General features: G+C 56.9%; 1 protein-coding gene across 1 annotated transcript in view; it reads left to right on the top strand.

The window, feature by feature from the left end:
• The first annotated feature begins 5,846 nt into the window (after positions 1 to 5,846).
• The window catches only part of CHST8 (carbohydrate sulfotransferase 8), a 104,242-nt gene continuing 94,878 nt past the window's right edge, over positions 5,847 to 15,210 (top strand). Inside the window, exon 1 of the mRNA XM_053670554.1 lies at positions 5,847 to 6,163. The gene's annotated coding sequence lies outside the window, so the exon portion shown is untranslated. The remainder of the gene's footprint in view (positions 6,164 to 15,210) is intronic.

Below are 15,210 nucleotides of genomic sequence, written 5' to 3'. Positions count from 1 at the left end.
TGTCTGGCTCTTAGCGACACCCTGGGCATGGACAGGAGGGGGGCTGACAGTAAACTTTAGCATTATCTACTCCCACCTTGGGAAACCTTTGGAGGGTCTGAGAAAGCAAATCCTGTCAGGCATGTCCAGTTTCTCCTTCACAGGGAATCTGCAGGGCAAGGTTTCTCTCTAGGCCAACCTGGGCATGTCCTGTTGAGTGGGTGTCCTTCCACTGAGGCCGTGGGTCAGAGAGGGGCCTGGTGTGGGTGCTGGACTGGAAGCAGGCCCCCCTCATCTGCTTCCTAGGACGTCCCTCTGAGGGGAACGTTGCTGGACAGATGGCTCCTTCTCATCTCGGTTCTGTGGACCCATTGCCCACCAGGCTGTAGTCCTCAGTGCTGGTGGAGAGAGAGACTCAGGCTGCCAAGCATCATGTGGGCTCCTGGCAGGAGGCAAAAGTGCCGCTTGCTCGGGCCCTGAGAAGGGCAGAGCCTGCCACTTTTCTCCTGTCTCCATTGTGGCCGCCATGTGCTTTGCGACACAACTTGCCTTGCTAAAGGGGTCTGAGAAAACCTGGAAACTAATTAACCCCATTTGGGAGACTGTTGGTCTGTCCTTGGCAAGCAACAACCGCTGCTGAGCTTAGTGACCCCTTTGCACTCCAGCTCCGAAGGCTCCAGAATCAGGCCCATCCAGCCTGGCTATGAAGTCGCCACGTGCATGTCCTCTATCTTGGTGTCCTTCCTCCAAGCCCATCTGATTATACACCTCCCAGCTCAGGGAAGTCTTAGGGTGCACATCCTCACCCAATGGCATGCTTCAGTGTCATCTGATATAAGTCTCCGGAGTGTTCCTATAGAAATAGTTTAAGCAACCTTTCATTTCCTTTCAAAATCTCCAAACTCGATTCTTACTACTAAGCATTAAATTTACAACAGCGTTCAAGTTTGCACTTTAAAAAAAATCCTTCCAGCTATCTCAGGAAGTCAGGAGATACTTAAGCCTCACTTTCCTACCACATGACGGAAAGCGATGAACTGATTTATAACCCCTGGTAAGGGTGCAGGCGTTCTGAAAATGCATGCTGGGGGGTGGAGCCGGAGAGACTCCGCTCTCAGAGACCTGACTGTTTGGCTCAGGCCCCACAGCGCCCTTGATGACACTGACGAACCTACGGTCACTCTGCTCTGGGGAGCCACTGACCCACCAGCAGGTACATGAAAGGAGGCTGAGTCATGTGAATCACAGCTAAGCCAGAGGGAGTCCCAGAAAATCAGTAAGCTCTTCCAATTAGGGGGCGTTTAAAAAGAAGTGCCATTTATTTGTGTCATACAGTAATTTCCTCATCTTAATAGTTACCTCAGTTAATGACTAGCAACATATGGTCAAAAAAGGTCAGCCAAGCACATCCGATAGACCAGAGAGAACCATTAGTAATGAACTCACTTCTCTCTGGATGCAGCTAGATGCACGGAAACAGTACGGAGGCAAGAGGAGCCAGATCCCATGTGCTCTCCCAGGTGGGGAGACAGACACGAACCCACAAGCTTGTTTCCTACTGTCTTTGACTGACAGGGAAAGAATAAACTTCAGTCCAGCCCTGCAGGACATGAACGCCGAGTTAGCTTGGTCCAAATTAAATAGCCTTCACTGAGTTGTGACATAGAAATATTCTAGAATTTGACACTCTTTAACCCAAAGTCAAGAGGAAAATCTCTACTGTTTCCGCTCAGGGTCCCCTATGTGGGCAGGTCCCTGGAGGCTGATGGGGTGCAAAGATTTGTGGGAATTCACTGAAGGAGTGGGACTAGCAGCCGACCAGCCCAGAATGATTTTTTTTTTTTTAAATTAAGAAGCACCAAAATGAACTTGAGCTTGGCAAGAACTCAACAGAGAAACCAGGCTGGCTCTGAGCCCAATTTACATGGATGGGCTGGACTTGGACTTCGGCCTGGCTCCTTCCCGGACTCCGGGGTCAGCAAAGGCCCATTTGCAGACCTGCTCATCCTAGGTGGAGGGAGAGGGCGTCCCTCCTGGAGACTCCGATGGTCCTCCACCCTCCTGGATGCTCGGCTTCCCCTCTACCCTGAGAGACCCTCCAGGGTTTTTTGAGGAGTCTCCCCCTTTTTGCTCCAGTTAGCCACAGTCGCCGTCTATTGTGTGTTACCCAGGAACCTGGGTCTGTTCACCAACTCTCGTCTGTACCGAGGACAGACTCTGGTGTCACCTTAGCCTGCCTCGAGACCTGCTCTTGTGCCCTGAGGGATGATGGTGGAATTCCAGAAATTGTAACAAGTAGATGTGATGTGGGGGTGCCTGGAAGCCCCAGCAGCAATGCTAACATAAGGGACTCTCACACAAGCACACTGATGTCAGGAAACCAGGCAACTCAACACAGAAAAAAGCAAAGCGACCCATTTTCTCCAGCTTCTTGGAAACCCAAGGGGCGACAAAAAGGGAGAAGGGTCGTGAGGAGAATAGGCAAAGGGCAGGGAAGGGATGTTCATTCAATAAGTTTCTGGGTGACTCAGGAGAGCCTCAGGGCCTCCTTTCCAGACAAGAAGTTTTTAGGAATCATGGAATCACAACCCAGGCCTGGAGGCGGCCTAAGAGCTACAGTTCCCTCACTGTTCAAGGCGGTGGGGGCGGGTGGGTAGCCGTGGCTACTACCCCACACCAGGGCCACAGCAGAGGCAGCTCTGTCCCGGAGGAAGAGTCTCCCATCTGGACAGTGCTCTGGTCAGCATGTCACAGTGTGTTGAACGGACTTGGGAAACCTTGGGGTCATAACATTTCAGAGCCAGCACAAGGCCAGATGTTTGACACCCACGCTCCGAGGTGGCCGACCTATGACTCAGAGGAGGTGGGGACCTCACTTTTCAATTGCTTTCACACCCTTCACACAGTCTGAGTGCCCCTGCTGCCATGAGCAGGGCAGGGTCTATGGTCCTCGTTTTACAATTAAGGGACGGTTGGGGAGGGCGAGGAGGCACGCTCCAGACTGCCAATCTAGCACCTCGAAGAGCTGAAGCAGACCCTCTGGTTCATCCCATTATTCTCTTTTTTCTCCCGTGGCATACAGAAAGACAGGTGTTTCCAGACCTGCCGCTCCAGATGGCTCCCGTTTCCTCCCAAGGGCCGAGCTCAGGTTCTTCTCACGACAACAGAATAGAAGGTTTAGGACTCAGGCCTCAGTCCTGCACCTGGTTTACCTGCCCTTCATCGAACACAAGGTGCCTCCCCACAGGGCTGTCATCAGTCCCTGCTCAACAGCGGGCAGGAGTCTTTGCTCCAAGAAATGCCCAGGGCTCACGGGCAGAGGAGGAAGCACTTTGCCCGTTGCCCACCTCCAAACCTGGTCAGGGCCCCTCCTCCCAGGCCCCACCCTTTGGCAGCAAACACAATGCCTTCTGAATGTCTCCGTTACCTTTTCAGGGGCTCGGGTTGTGGACTGAAGGGGCCACCCAATGAAAATGTCTTTTCTTCTTAGTTGGGGTGCAAAGGGACAAGTCTGCCACTTATCTTTCAGTGGAAGCACACATATCAAAAACTGCAAGTGGGCAGAGGGGGTTTTTGACTGGGACTTGCAGCATTTTTCCTGCCTGCCTTGCTGCAGAGGCTGGGCCTGACTTTCAAAAAAAGGGCATGCAGCCCTGGGCAGATCCCGAGCTGGAAAACTCGGTGCACAGCAGTGCCATCGTCTTCAAGCCCCCTTTTGGGGATGTGCCCAAGGACCTATCAAAACAAGAAGCAGTCTGAGTGACAAATGAAAAATATAGCGGGTGCCGAAGGAACGCAGCATCGTTGATTCCTAGAGGCATCTGCCTGGATATTAGATGCAAATAACTGCTAATAAGTACAGTTAGAGAAGACGATGGAATAACCGTCCTTCCCAGGAGGATCACTGCATGCAGATGCGAGGGGAAACTGAGACGGCCTGACCAGCCCCACTTGCTGCTGGTGTGGGCTGGGCGAAGTCCGTGCAGACTCACCCTGTGGAAGCAGAGCCTGCGCGGACTTGTCCTGTGGAAGTGCTTGTGGTGCAGAGCCTCCTCCTGGCTTTAGGGCTGGCTCCAGGGACAGGGACCTCCTCTTCTCCCTCTCTCCCCTCTCACTGCCTAGTGAGAGTGTGTGGGTGTGTGCGTATTGGCCCAAGGGAGTGCACGTGGTACTGAAGAGCTTCCCAGCTAACCGGGATCCCGACCCCACCCAGGTGCTGAGAAGGCTGCAGGTGTGGGGACCAAAGGGCCCAGAGGCAGGTACAGGGTCTGCACACTCGGCTCGCAGCTTTCTGCTCACGTTACCGTCACCCCACCTTTGTTCGCAATCTTCTTTCCTCCTGCTCTGCTTTCACAGCTTTTGGATGAGTTGGATAAGGACCACTGTCCTGCTCTTCCTGTCACTCGAGTCCTTCTACCTTATGTTCCCTACAATCTGCACCTGAGGTGGAGTAGCATGATTTCCGCCATATACAGGCCCCATCCCCGCAGCCAATGGAGCGAGGCTGGGCCAGTGCCCTGAGGTAGCCAGAGTGTCCTCCCTCAGAGTCTGTGAGAGGGACCCCAGCACTGCACTTAGGTCACTTTGGAATCAGAGCCCGGTCCTGGCTCTGCATCTCACCTTTCCTGCTCTGTCTCTGAGAACCAGGGGCTTACCTCGGCCTGCAGGTGGCCTCGGGGCTGCCTGGGGCAGACTCTGGGTGCCACCCAGGCCTTCCAGAGCCCTGGTTCTGGAAGTGCCCAACTCTTCCTCAGGAGAGGCTCCGCTCTCTACCAGGGCTGCCCCAGCCCTGCTTTCTCTGGCCCTTCCAGGGCCACGAGTCCGCCCCAGTCCCCAGCTTCATCCTGCACTCTCCGTCAGCTGGGTGGGGTCACAAGGCCAATGAAGCAGCAGATAAAATGGGAGGAGGGTAAGTACCCCTCACCTAATGTACTAAAGGTTTCTCTGAAGGTTTAAAAAAAAATACTGGATGTCCCTGCTAGACTAAAAGGTGACTGATTTACATAGCTTCACCTATTTCCTGTGAGAAGCCTGCCCGGCCTCCTTCCCGGCCCCTGCTCATGCCCCTGCACGGGGTGGGGGTGGGGGGAGCTACCTCTTCTCTAGAAGATCAAGAGCTGGAATCAGAGTCCCATGCCCCTTCCCATCCCTGTTCCGTGCTGGTACTGTGTGGCTGTGGATCTGGCGCATCCCCTTCCCAGCTCAAGGAGGCAGCCCTCAAGGGCGAGCCTGGGTCATGGGGCACTTTTTCGGCTGAATCTATAGCCCTAAGAATTTGGTCATTGCCATGGACAGAGGGCTGAAGCAGCCCAAGACCTTGACGGAATTTCACTAAGGCTGGATTTCTCAGAATCGTTCTCGGAATCAATCCTGTGTGTTTCGCAAGCCCCGTGCTCCCAAACCGTGGGGTCCAGGCCCCCACCACTGCCCAGCTGTGGGCATGGCTCACTCTGGCGACGCCTTGTTGTTTCCCGGAGCGGGCGTGCGACCCACGGGAGCAGTGGCAGCACTCTGACCGCCGCCTGGAGATAAGTGACAGCCAGGAGGCCAGATCTCAGGGAACCCCGCAGCCGCGCGAGGCCCAAGACACGACTCCCCGCCCCCCCCCCCACTCCGGCCGCGCCCAGCGGCGGCTCCTTCCCAGTGCTCAGCCCGTGGGGCCGCGAGAGCGCAGAGTGCGCGTGGGCGCCGCTCGCAGAAGCGGCCGGCAGATCCCAGGAGTGATTCCCTCCGTGCCCGGCCCCCGCGGTAACGGGCACCACGGCGGGGCGGGGCCCAGACCGGGGGCGGGGCGCCGGGCGGGTGCGGCGCTATTTCCAGCCCTGCGGAAGGCTTCGCTGGTACTTCGCTGGGAGCCTACCCGGCGCTCAAGCCGGCTCCGGCGGCGCTGTTGGGAAGAGAAAGGAGAAGGAGACAGCGGGAGGTGGGAGGCGGCAGACGGACTGGGACCCGGGCCGGGGAGGAACACGCCCGCCGTGCCCTCTCCCTCACCTATGCGCTCCGGCCGCCGGCAGCACGCCTCCCGCCTCACCCACCACTGGGAGCGGGAGCAGGCACCCGGCCCTAACGCAGCTGGGGCGGAGGTCCTCCTTGCTTCCCGGGAGCCCCAGAGCCAAGGATTCGCCGCGGAGGACTGCGCCGGGGCTGGAGGCGCCCGCGGCCCCGCGAGTGCGGGCTGCGCCAGGTAAGTGCGCTGCGCCCCCGCACCACCCTGGCCCCGCCCTGTGCAGGGTCACAGCCGCGGCAGCGCGGTGAAGGGTCCTGAGAGGGCACAGGACTGCACTGTGCCGCATCCCTGTGCACCGACGTGGATACGAGTCCGAGGCGGTGGGCGGAGAGGGGTGCGCAGGGTTCTGATCCGGCAGCACTTTGGGGACCGGTTCCAGTAGTGGGAACCCGCTCCTGTAGTGGGAACTTTAATTAGACTTTTGCTTCTTGGATTTCACTTGCCGCGTGTGGGTGAACTGCCGCCCCTCTGGCTCCCTGGATCCCTGCGAATCCTCTGCTCCTCTTCCCAGCTCTGGGTGCTCGGCGCGGGGAGGCAGCAACGGACTTAGAGAGGGCCGGGCTAGAGCGCCCAGGGCTTTCCCGCGCTCTCCGGACTGGGACTCCGGGGCGAGTTGTGGTGGGCAGGGACCAGGGAGGAGTTAGAGGCCGCCTCGGCTTCGTACCGTGCCGTGAAAGGTGCCCTGTCCGTCGCTCCATCGTGCGCGTCCCCACCCAGAGCCTCTCCTGGGCACCGGCCTGTTTCGTACTCGAGGCGAGTGTGTTCGCATCCGTGATTGGTGAAGGTGTGTGCGTGCTGGACTGCGGGAGTCGGAGTCTCGGGCGGCTCCCGTGGGTGGTGAAGAAATCCGCTTTGCCGCGGGACTCAGCCACGCTGCGGTGGCGGCGGCAACCCCGGCTGCTGGTTTCTACTTCTGCGCACCAGTTCTGGTCTCAGCGGAGGTCGGCCGCGCCGGGCGAAGGCGCCGCCTGTGCGGGGTTCGGCAGTGCCTGTGCTGGCGCTTGTTTAGGAGGGGATTTCTCTCCCTTCCCGGGCGCCGGACTGTCCCCGCCCTAACTTCCACGGCGCCGCTGGTCTCCGGGCCCAGCGACCCTCACCCAGAGCTGGTGCGGCAGCTGCACGGCGTTCTCCGCTGTGGGCACCGGTTGTCTGACCTGACCTAGAAGGGCGGGCCCATCTTGGGACTCCCTGTCCCGCAGCAGTCTCTGGTTTCGAGGGGGACCCCGGTTTCTTGGGCCTCCTCCCTCAGCCGAGACTGGCTGTACTAGGGAGAATGGGCATCGGGGCCCTGACTGTGTGCTTGGCCCGAATTTACTCCCGGCGGCAGAGCAGGAGCGAGATGCGGTGGAATGAAAGGGGCCCCAGCCTCTCTGGAGTGGACGGTGGGAGGGACAATGGTAAAGGGGTAAGCGGCAGACCGGCCCCTTCTGAACCTCTGGGTGTTTACAAGGTGCACTTCCAAGCCCTCTCTCTGTGGGTGAGCTGTCACAGCTGAGTTCACCTTGGCCCTGGCCCATGGGGGGGGGTACTTTTCTTAAGTCCTGCCCTTAGTCCTGCCCAAGTCCTGCTCCCACACTCCTGCACACACGCACGCACACACCTCCACCAGTTACACACTCGCCTGGAGTCCTGCTCCAGTATAGCAGAAGCGTCAGAGTCCTCTTAAAAATACCTCGGCTGTCATGGCATCTGCTGCTCACCCTCTCTCCCTGTCCCAAAGGCAAGGCAGGCTGCAGGGAGGTGTGACACTCTGGTCCCTTCAGGAGACCCTGCTTTAATCCATACAGGCCACTGTACACGGCAGGACAAGGTCTGGGGCGTCCTGGGTGGGGCCAGCGGAAGCACATTCTACAGCCTCCATCGGACTTGCCTCTGTGGAATGGCCCACAGGAGAAATATCAGACCTGAAGAGATGGAGCCTTGTAGGATGATCAGTAATTCAACAGCGTTGAACACAGAAAACCTCAAAGTCGGACCCCATCTCGTCGCCTGGCCTGTTCATCCTGGGACGTACAGATGGCACGGCTTTATTGATTTTACTTACCTGGAGTCAGACTCCACAAGAGTGAATTATTTTGCCCAGGTATTGATTGCTAAAAAGACCCCAAATTAAAAAGTCAAGGCTTTCTTAAAGCAAGGTCAAGAATTAATTATTTATAGAGAGACATCAATCAGCCAGTGTTGGGGGCTCATTTGTAAATTGCTTGCGTGGGCGCAAAAGGAGCATCTTCTGACGCTGCTCCAGCTGGGGGAGGGGCGGGCCTGTCTGACCTCCGGGGTCTGGCCGAGCCCCCCTGGACTGCCACCGAGGGGGTCGCCATGTAACTCCGCCCGCTGCCGGGGTTGCCTTTTTAATCTTGTAGCCAGAATGCCACTTGGGAAATTTCAGGCGTATTTGCTGTGTTTCCGTAATGAACATTTACTGATTACAGAATATCAAGGGAATTTCATTTTTTAAACATTTATTCAAAGCTCTGTTTATGGAAGCTAATAAGTCTGGGAAACTTTTTTTTTTTTCCGTATGGTTGTTGGGAACGTATGCCTGGTGGGTTCATCTCAGAGTGTGCTTTCAGTTTGAAAGGAGGAAAGTCAGATTCACCTGATTGAAAACATCATGCTCTTTACTCCCAGTTTGTGCCGGCGTGGGCCCGATGGGCTTTTTGCGGTTTTCAGATTGTAGAGATGGTCACTTAGAGCTTTTTATCATTGTTTGCTGATGCATCTGTGTGGAGGCCCTGGAGGTGAGCTCTGGAGTCTTGGGGGGGCTGGCAGAGAAGGGGTGCTGCCCCACCGCCTGCCTGGCCTGGAGTCTTCCCGGCATCGGCTGTGCTTCCCTGACTCACCAGTGTGTGGCAGCCCTGTGGGAGACGTGTAGAGCAGGGACGGAACCTATGCACAGGAGCATGGACTCGAGTTTATGGCATCTCTTTAATGAGCAACCTTGGCAGTGAGAGTCAGTAAACACTGTGGGAAACACGTGGCTAGCCCTTTAGCCGGAAGACAATGAAGTACAAACCAGAGATTTGTGAAGTGCTGTCCCAGGGAGATCAGTGTGGCCCTGCCGTGGGACACCAAGAAATTAAGACAGGAAAATCGAGGATAGTCCTCTGGGTGTGTTTATGGCAGTGTTGTCCTGGAGCCCCAGGAACTTGCTGGGGAAGGCGGCCTGTGTGGGGACAGTGTGGCCATAGTAGGCTCCCGGACACTGTTTTGGAGTCACAGCCAAGACTGGCCTGATTCCAGGGCAGCTCTGGTCCCTCCCTCCTGGGAAAAGTCTGCTCAAAGGCAGAGGAAACCCTGGGCTGGGACCATCAAGGGCCAGGGCTGTGTTAGCTCCGGTGGGGGGGGACACGGGACACACCATCTCATTCCTTCCTGGCTGGAGGATGCGTGACCCTGCCGTCAGCCCATCACCGTGGCAGAAAACAACACTTGCGAGTTGGTCATGGGATGATGTTGTGACTTTCGCCCCATACCCAACTCCCTGTCATTTGTGGTCTGGACCTCTACCCCGCACCCAAGGCCATAAAGGTGGCCTCGGACACTGACGGCATGGGGAAGCCTGCGTTCGGGTAGGTTGACACCGACCAGCTACCCTGATGTCACCTTGCAGGGAGTCAGAGTGTCTGTGTGCAGGAGGTAAGGTGCTGCGCGTGGCAGGCATGGCTGCACTCCCAGGCCAGTGACCTCCCACCCTGAGTGCCACGCACTGTTGAGCTCAGCACTTCTTGTTGCCCGTGGCTGAGGGCAAGCCACCAGAGCTGGCCCTGGTGGGTGACATTTACTTGAACTAAACGAGAGTTGTCAGTGCTGAAACCTGAAGCCAATGGACCCTCTGTCCCACGCTGTCCGTGTCAGACCCGGTGCCCATCTCCTTTGTTCTGCTGTCAGTGGACACGTGTTGGGCATGTGTTAGGTGTCTGCCATTGTGCCAGGGGACACAAGAGGAGAGAAACAAGCATGGCCATTGCCCTTGTGAGGTTTGTAGTCTTGTGGGACAGGAAGTTCCTCATTGCTCCTTCATCACTCACAGATGCAGGCTCTGCCAGCAACACGATCACTAAACACCTTAACAATCATGTTAAGGATTCGAAGTAACAACAAACACAGGAAGGGCACAGCCAGGGGAGAGTATGAGACCCACAGCAGAGTGATCTGGCCCACACTGAGGGGTCAGGAGGACCCCCTGAGGAGGGGACTCTCAGCTGAGACCCGAAGAAGCTGGCGCTAAACAGGGAGGGGTGGGAGGAAGGGACAGAGAGAGCTTGTGTGGCACCAAATGTGAGTGAACGAGAGGGAGCATCGGGCACTGTTCAGGAGCTGTGACTGAAAGAGGAGAGATGTGGTTGGAGACAGGCGGAGCTCTGGCCCCACGGGGCTTTGACGGTTGGTGGAGGTGGGGGGCCTGGGGACTTGACTCTACCAGCTGCTGCAGAGGAAGGAGTCCAGTGAGGAGAGAGCTGCAGTAACCCTGGAAGAAGGTGACCATGGCCCTAAAGAAGCAGGGCTGGGCATGCATCCACCAGGGCTCGATGCTAGATTAGGTGGGGGAGGAGACGGAGTGGCTGGTTGGGGCTGAGGCTGCTGGGTCAGGGCTGGGAGCTGTTGGTACTCTGAGGCAGGGCTGCCTGGACCAAGTGCCTGTCCACTCTTGTTGAGTTATGTACGTCCTTCAGGGCTGGAGGGGGTCCAGTAGCTGCTCGTGTGACCCTGCCTCTGTGCCCCTGCCCACCTAGCCCATCTTCTAGCTTTCCTCTAAGCTGTTGGGTCTTCTGCTGCCTTTCCCCATGTGGTCACCATTTAGCCCTGGCTCACTGTGAGCACTCAGTAAATGCCAGCCCCGTACCCTGTGCCCAGTGATCTCTCCCAATGACACGCTTCTCCAATGCCCACATTTCTCTTGGCCTGTGTGCCATCCACTTAGCTTCCTCGTGCCCTGGTAAGTCCTTTACCTGCCACCCACTTGCATATGGCCTGGCAGCCAGCTGGCACCTGCCCTTCCCTTATTGCCAGCCCTCTCTCCTTTTCTTTCCTTTTCCACCTGTGGCTGTGAGTCTGCACCTGCTCCCGCCTTCTTCGAGGGTCTCTGCCCAAGGCTCAGAGCTCCCAAATACCCTGGGACGTTGGTGCGCCCCTCTGTGGCTGTCTGTAGCTCAGCTTAGGCCCTGGCATCCCTGTGGACATCACAGGGTCCTTGCAGCTCTGTCTTCCATGGCTGGAGTGGTACAGTAGGTCTGAGTCACCCCGCTTCCCATTGTGCCCACGCTGCTGGCTGAAGGCCCTGATCTGAGTAGCTGCTGAGCTGCAGGCACCAGCCCAGGTCACTGTCACCTTGTCCTCACTCTACCTGGGCCTGAGCCAGGTCCTCCCTGGCTGGGCCAGACTCAGGGACAGGAGGGATGAAAGCCAAAAAGAGGATACTAGGAGGTACAGATCTACTGCTTGGACCCCTGGCCTGTCTGGGCTGATTTCTCCAACCCATGGGCTCATTGCGTGGAAAGTGGACTCATCAGACTGGCCTTCCTCCCTGTTCCAGCCTCCGTGGACCAGTGGACATGCCCAGGTACTCACCAGCAGAAAGGTGACACAGGAGAGCCCCTCTGCCAGCAGCCCCTAGCTGGAGCACAGGTTGACTTGTACTTGGCAGACAAGTGCTCCCCACCTTCAACGTTACCTCTTTGTGGGGGCTGACTCATTTCCCAGGACAAGACCCATCTGCCCAGTGCCGTGAGTTCTGAGACCCTCCTTCAGCCCTGAGATGTGGGGGTTTTGCTTCCTGTGCTCCTGAGGGGAGCATCCAGGCGCCCAGCAGACACCGGCAGGGGTCACTGCATGTGCAGAGCCTCCTGCCAGGCCCAGAGGAGGCCGGGCACACACAGGCAGGTCACCATGCCTGTGGGAATAGTGCCGTCTCTGGCTGTGTTGGCCTTGCTTGATAAGATGGGCATGGAGAAGATTCTCACTGGTTGCTGCCGGCAGGTAGAGTGGGCTGAACTGTGCAGTCTGTCTACCCCGGTGGAGCCAGTGTGCAATGCAGTGTAATGTCTGCACTGGTTGAGTCCAGGGTATGAGCACCTTCCATGTAGCCAGTGCCTGCCCTGCCCGCTGCTGGCGTCTCTGCACGAGGTTCACAGCTCCCAAACTCTGTCTGGCTCGCTGAACTCCCCTGTGTCCGAGCTTAGCCCAGACCCTCACTTCCATTCACACAGGGGCCCCGTGCATGCATCAGGTTCTGTCTCCCAGAGCTGAGGGTGTTGAGTCCAGTGCTCCATGCAGTCTGTCCGCACTGGGCAAGCCAGTGCACAAAGCAGGCACTGTCTACACCGCGTGAGCCTGGTTCTTGCTGCAGGCTGTCTGTTTACACTGGTTGAGCTCAGCACACGATTCAGGCAGCCTCTCTGCACTGGTTGAGTCATGCGTTACACAAGCCTCTGTCTGAGCTGATTGAGCCAGCGGTCAGAGCAGGCACTCTGTCCACTGGTGGGGCTGGGGGGCCATGCGTCCAGCCTGTGGCTGGCGGAGGCCTGTGTTCGAGGCTCCTTCTGCTCCCCACACCAGGAGTACTCGTTTCTCCCCTCCCACATGCACATCTCGGTTCAACTGAAGTCTTGCTTCCAAGGAGCTTTTCTTGGTGTCCCCTCAGCCGTCCTGTGCCTCGCTGCAGCCCCTTCAGCAGAGACCGGCTCAGAGCTGGGAGTGCTGTGCATGTGGGGTGTGGTGAGGGACTGTGGCCTCCCCCACTGGGTGCCCCTCCCCCACTGTGCTTGGGGGCCGCGCCGGCAGCCCCCAAGGGGCACAGAGGCTGCCCGCTGTCCATGGTCACGGCACCTTGCCATCCCTCATCACAGCCATGCACACACCTTTTTCTCAGGATAGCCACCAGGAATGGATCTCTGCCTCTGTGTACATGGTCAACCGCCCCTCTTTATACTGCGTCCATCCTGCCACCTCCCCTCTTAGCTTTTGGGCCTCCAGCTCCATTGCTGTTATTTCCCCTCCTGGGGGTTGGCCTTATCTACAAATTCAATTTCGTGACCATTCATCCCTGTGAAAGCACAATCTTTGCTTATTATTCAAGTCTTCTCAGTTCCCTCTGCCATGAGTTGAAGTGTCAACTGACAACCATGGCAACCAGATCCACCTCACACAACCCCTCACGTAGGGGGTGTGGCCGAAGGCAGCGCCTGGAGTCCAGCTGCCGGGGTTCAGGTCTCAGCTTCACCACACACTCACTGTGTGGGCTGGGGGCTCAGTCTCCTCCTCTGTAAGATGGGGGTAGCAGTAGAAACCCCCTAGGAGCCATGTGCCCAGCAGCCGGCCAGACCCCAGTCAAAGGCGGCTGCCTTCTAGTGTTGTCATTATTAACACTATCATCTCCTGAGTTTGGTCTCTCACCTGAGGCTCAGTCCCTCTCTGTCTCAGGTGCAAGGAAGCATGTCAGTCAGTGACGCTGCCTGGTGATGTGACAAAGGCTTGTGAAAGGGCACGTGACTTCCACTGGCGAGTCCCCATGAGTCCTGCCCTTTCTGAGCAGTTTCCTATCTGTGGCCTTGTCCTGTTATGCATTCAGTACATTGACATTGTTTATTCCGGCCCTGGCTGGTGTGACTCAGTGGCTTGAGCACAGGCCTGTGAACCAGAGGGAAGGCACGTGCCTGGGCTGCGGCCAGGTCCACAGGAGGGGGCACTCGGTGGGCAGCAACACATGGGTGCTTCTCCCCCCTTTTCTCCTTCCCTCCCCTGCTCTCCGAAAATAAGTAAATGAAATCTTTTAAAATTTGTTTTTATTCCAAATACATTCTGCACACCAAAAAGTGCACAGGTTGTGTGTACAATATAGTGAACACCCGCAAACAAAACCGGCCCGTGTGCCAGCACCAGACAAGGAATCGGAACAGGACCAGTGGCCCGGAGGCCCCCACGACTCCTTCCAGGCACCTCCCCTCTCCCACAGCAATTGTTCTCCTCGTAATAACACCGCTCGGTTTTCCTTGAATTTGACATAAGTGAAATCATACATCTGTACACTTTTGTGTCTGGCTTACCATCGTTTGTGAGATTCATCCACATTGCTGTGAGTAGTTGTGGTTTGTTCACTCTTTTTACTGAGATTCCATTGTGTGAATATACCCAACTAATTTATCCATTCTCCTCTGAGTGACACTTGGATTGTTCAGAGTTTTGGGCTCTTAGGGACAGCGCTGCTGTGGGGCACATTCCTGCCCGTGTCCCGTGAGCACACGCACACGTTTGAATAAGTGACCATCTGGAAGGGCGGTGCTGGGTGCCCGCGTCCGTCCTTTGCAGGTGTCGTCAGACGCTGGCCCTTTCACGTGAGCGCTCCGGTCGCCCCAGGCCCTTTCTAACACTTCCTGTCGTTGGCCTTTCACATTTCAGCTGTTCTATGAATATGTAGAGGTATCTCGCTGTGGTTTACTTTTATCTTTCAGATGACTCATACAGTTTTGGTTTTTTTTTTGCCAAAAAATGTTTTGAGATTGAAAGCGTTATTCAACAAATTGGAAAATTCCCTTCTATCTCCAAATTGTAGATGTCTTAAATGGTGGGGGCGCTGGTGATTTGCCCTGCTGGGCAAGGGTGAACCTGGAAGGCAGTGAGTGAAGTGTAGGCAGTGCTTTTCCAGGTGAGGCCGGGAACCCCGCCTCCTGCCCCAAATCACCCGGGGAGCTCACCAGGGCTGCAGATGCTGGGCCCTACCCCAGCCCCGAGTCACCACATGAACCCCTGTGGTCCATCGGTCTCTTCGGGGCTCACTGTTTTTCTTTTCCTTCACGGATTTCATGATCACTGAGACCACCTTGTTTGTCATGCTCACTGCTGTGTCCCAGTGCCTAGAACAGTCCTGACACAGAGTGGGGTCCTGAAAATACCCACTGAATGAAGGTCTAGAGGACCAAGTGCTACCTGTGGGCTTCTGCCCTCTCCCTCCTCAGCCGACTTGACCAGGACTTGTTGGGAGCCTGGGCTGCTGTGGGGAGGGTTCTGGAAGTTGGGCTCTCACACCCTAGAACGGTGTCCTGTTCTGGGGCTCTGTGCCTCCAAATGACCTCCCCCTTCTCCAAAGCCAGCTTCCAGCCAGGCCTGCAGTTCCAGGCCCCGGGCTCTGTGCCGGCGCCCCCGGGGCCGTGCTCATGCCCTGCACTCCAGGCACTGGCTGTCGGGGAGCACCCCCGGGGTGACCTCTTTCCCGAGGGGCTTATCTG

Source organism: Artibeus jamaicensis, unplaced genomic scaffold, assembly GCF_021234435.1.
Source record: "Artibeus jamaicensis isolate MK-2021 breed Jamaican fruit bat unplaced genomic scaffold, CSHL_Jam_final contig_589, whole genome shotgun sequence".
Classification (NCBI taxonomy): domain Eukaryota; kingdom Metazoa; phylum Chordata; class Mammalia; order Chiroptera; family Phyllostomidae; genus Artibeus; species Artibeus jamaicensis.
The sequence above is the reverse complement of the archived record's forward strand: the minus strand, read 5'-3'. Positions and strand labels throughout refer to the sequence as shown.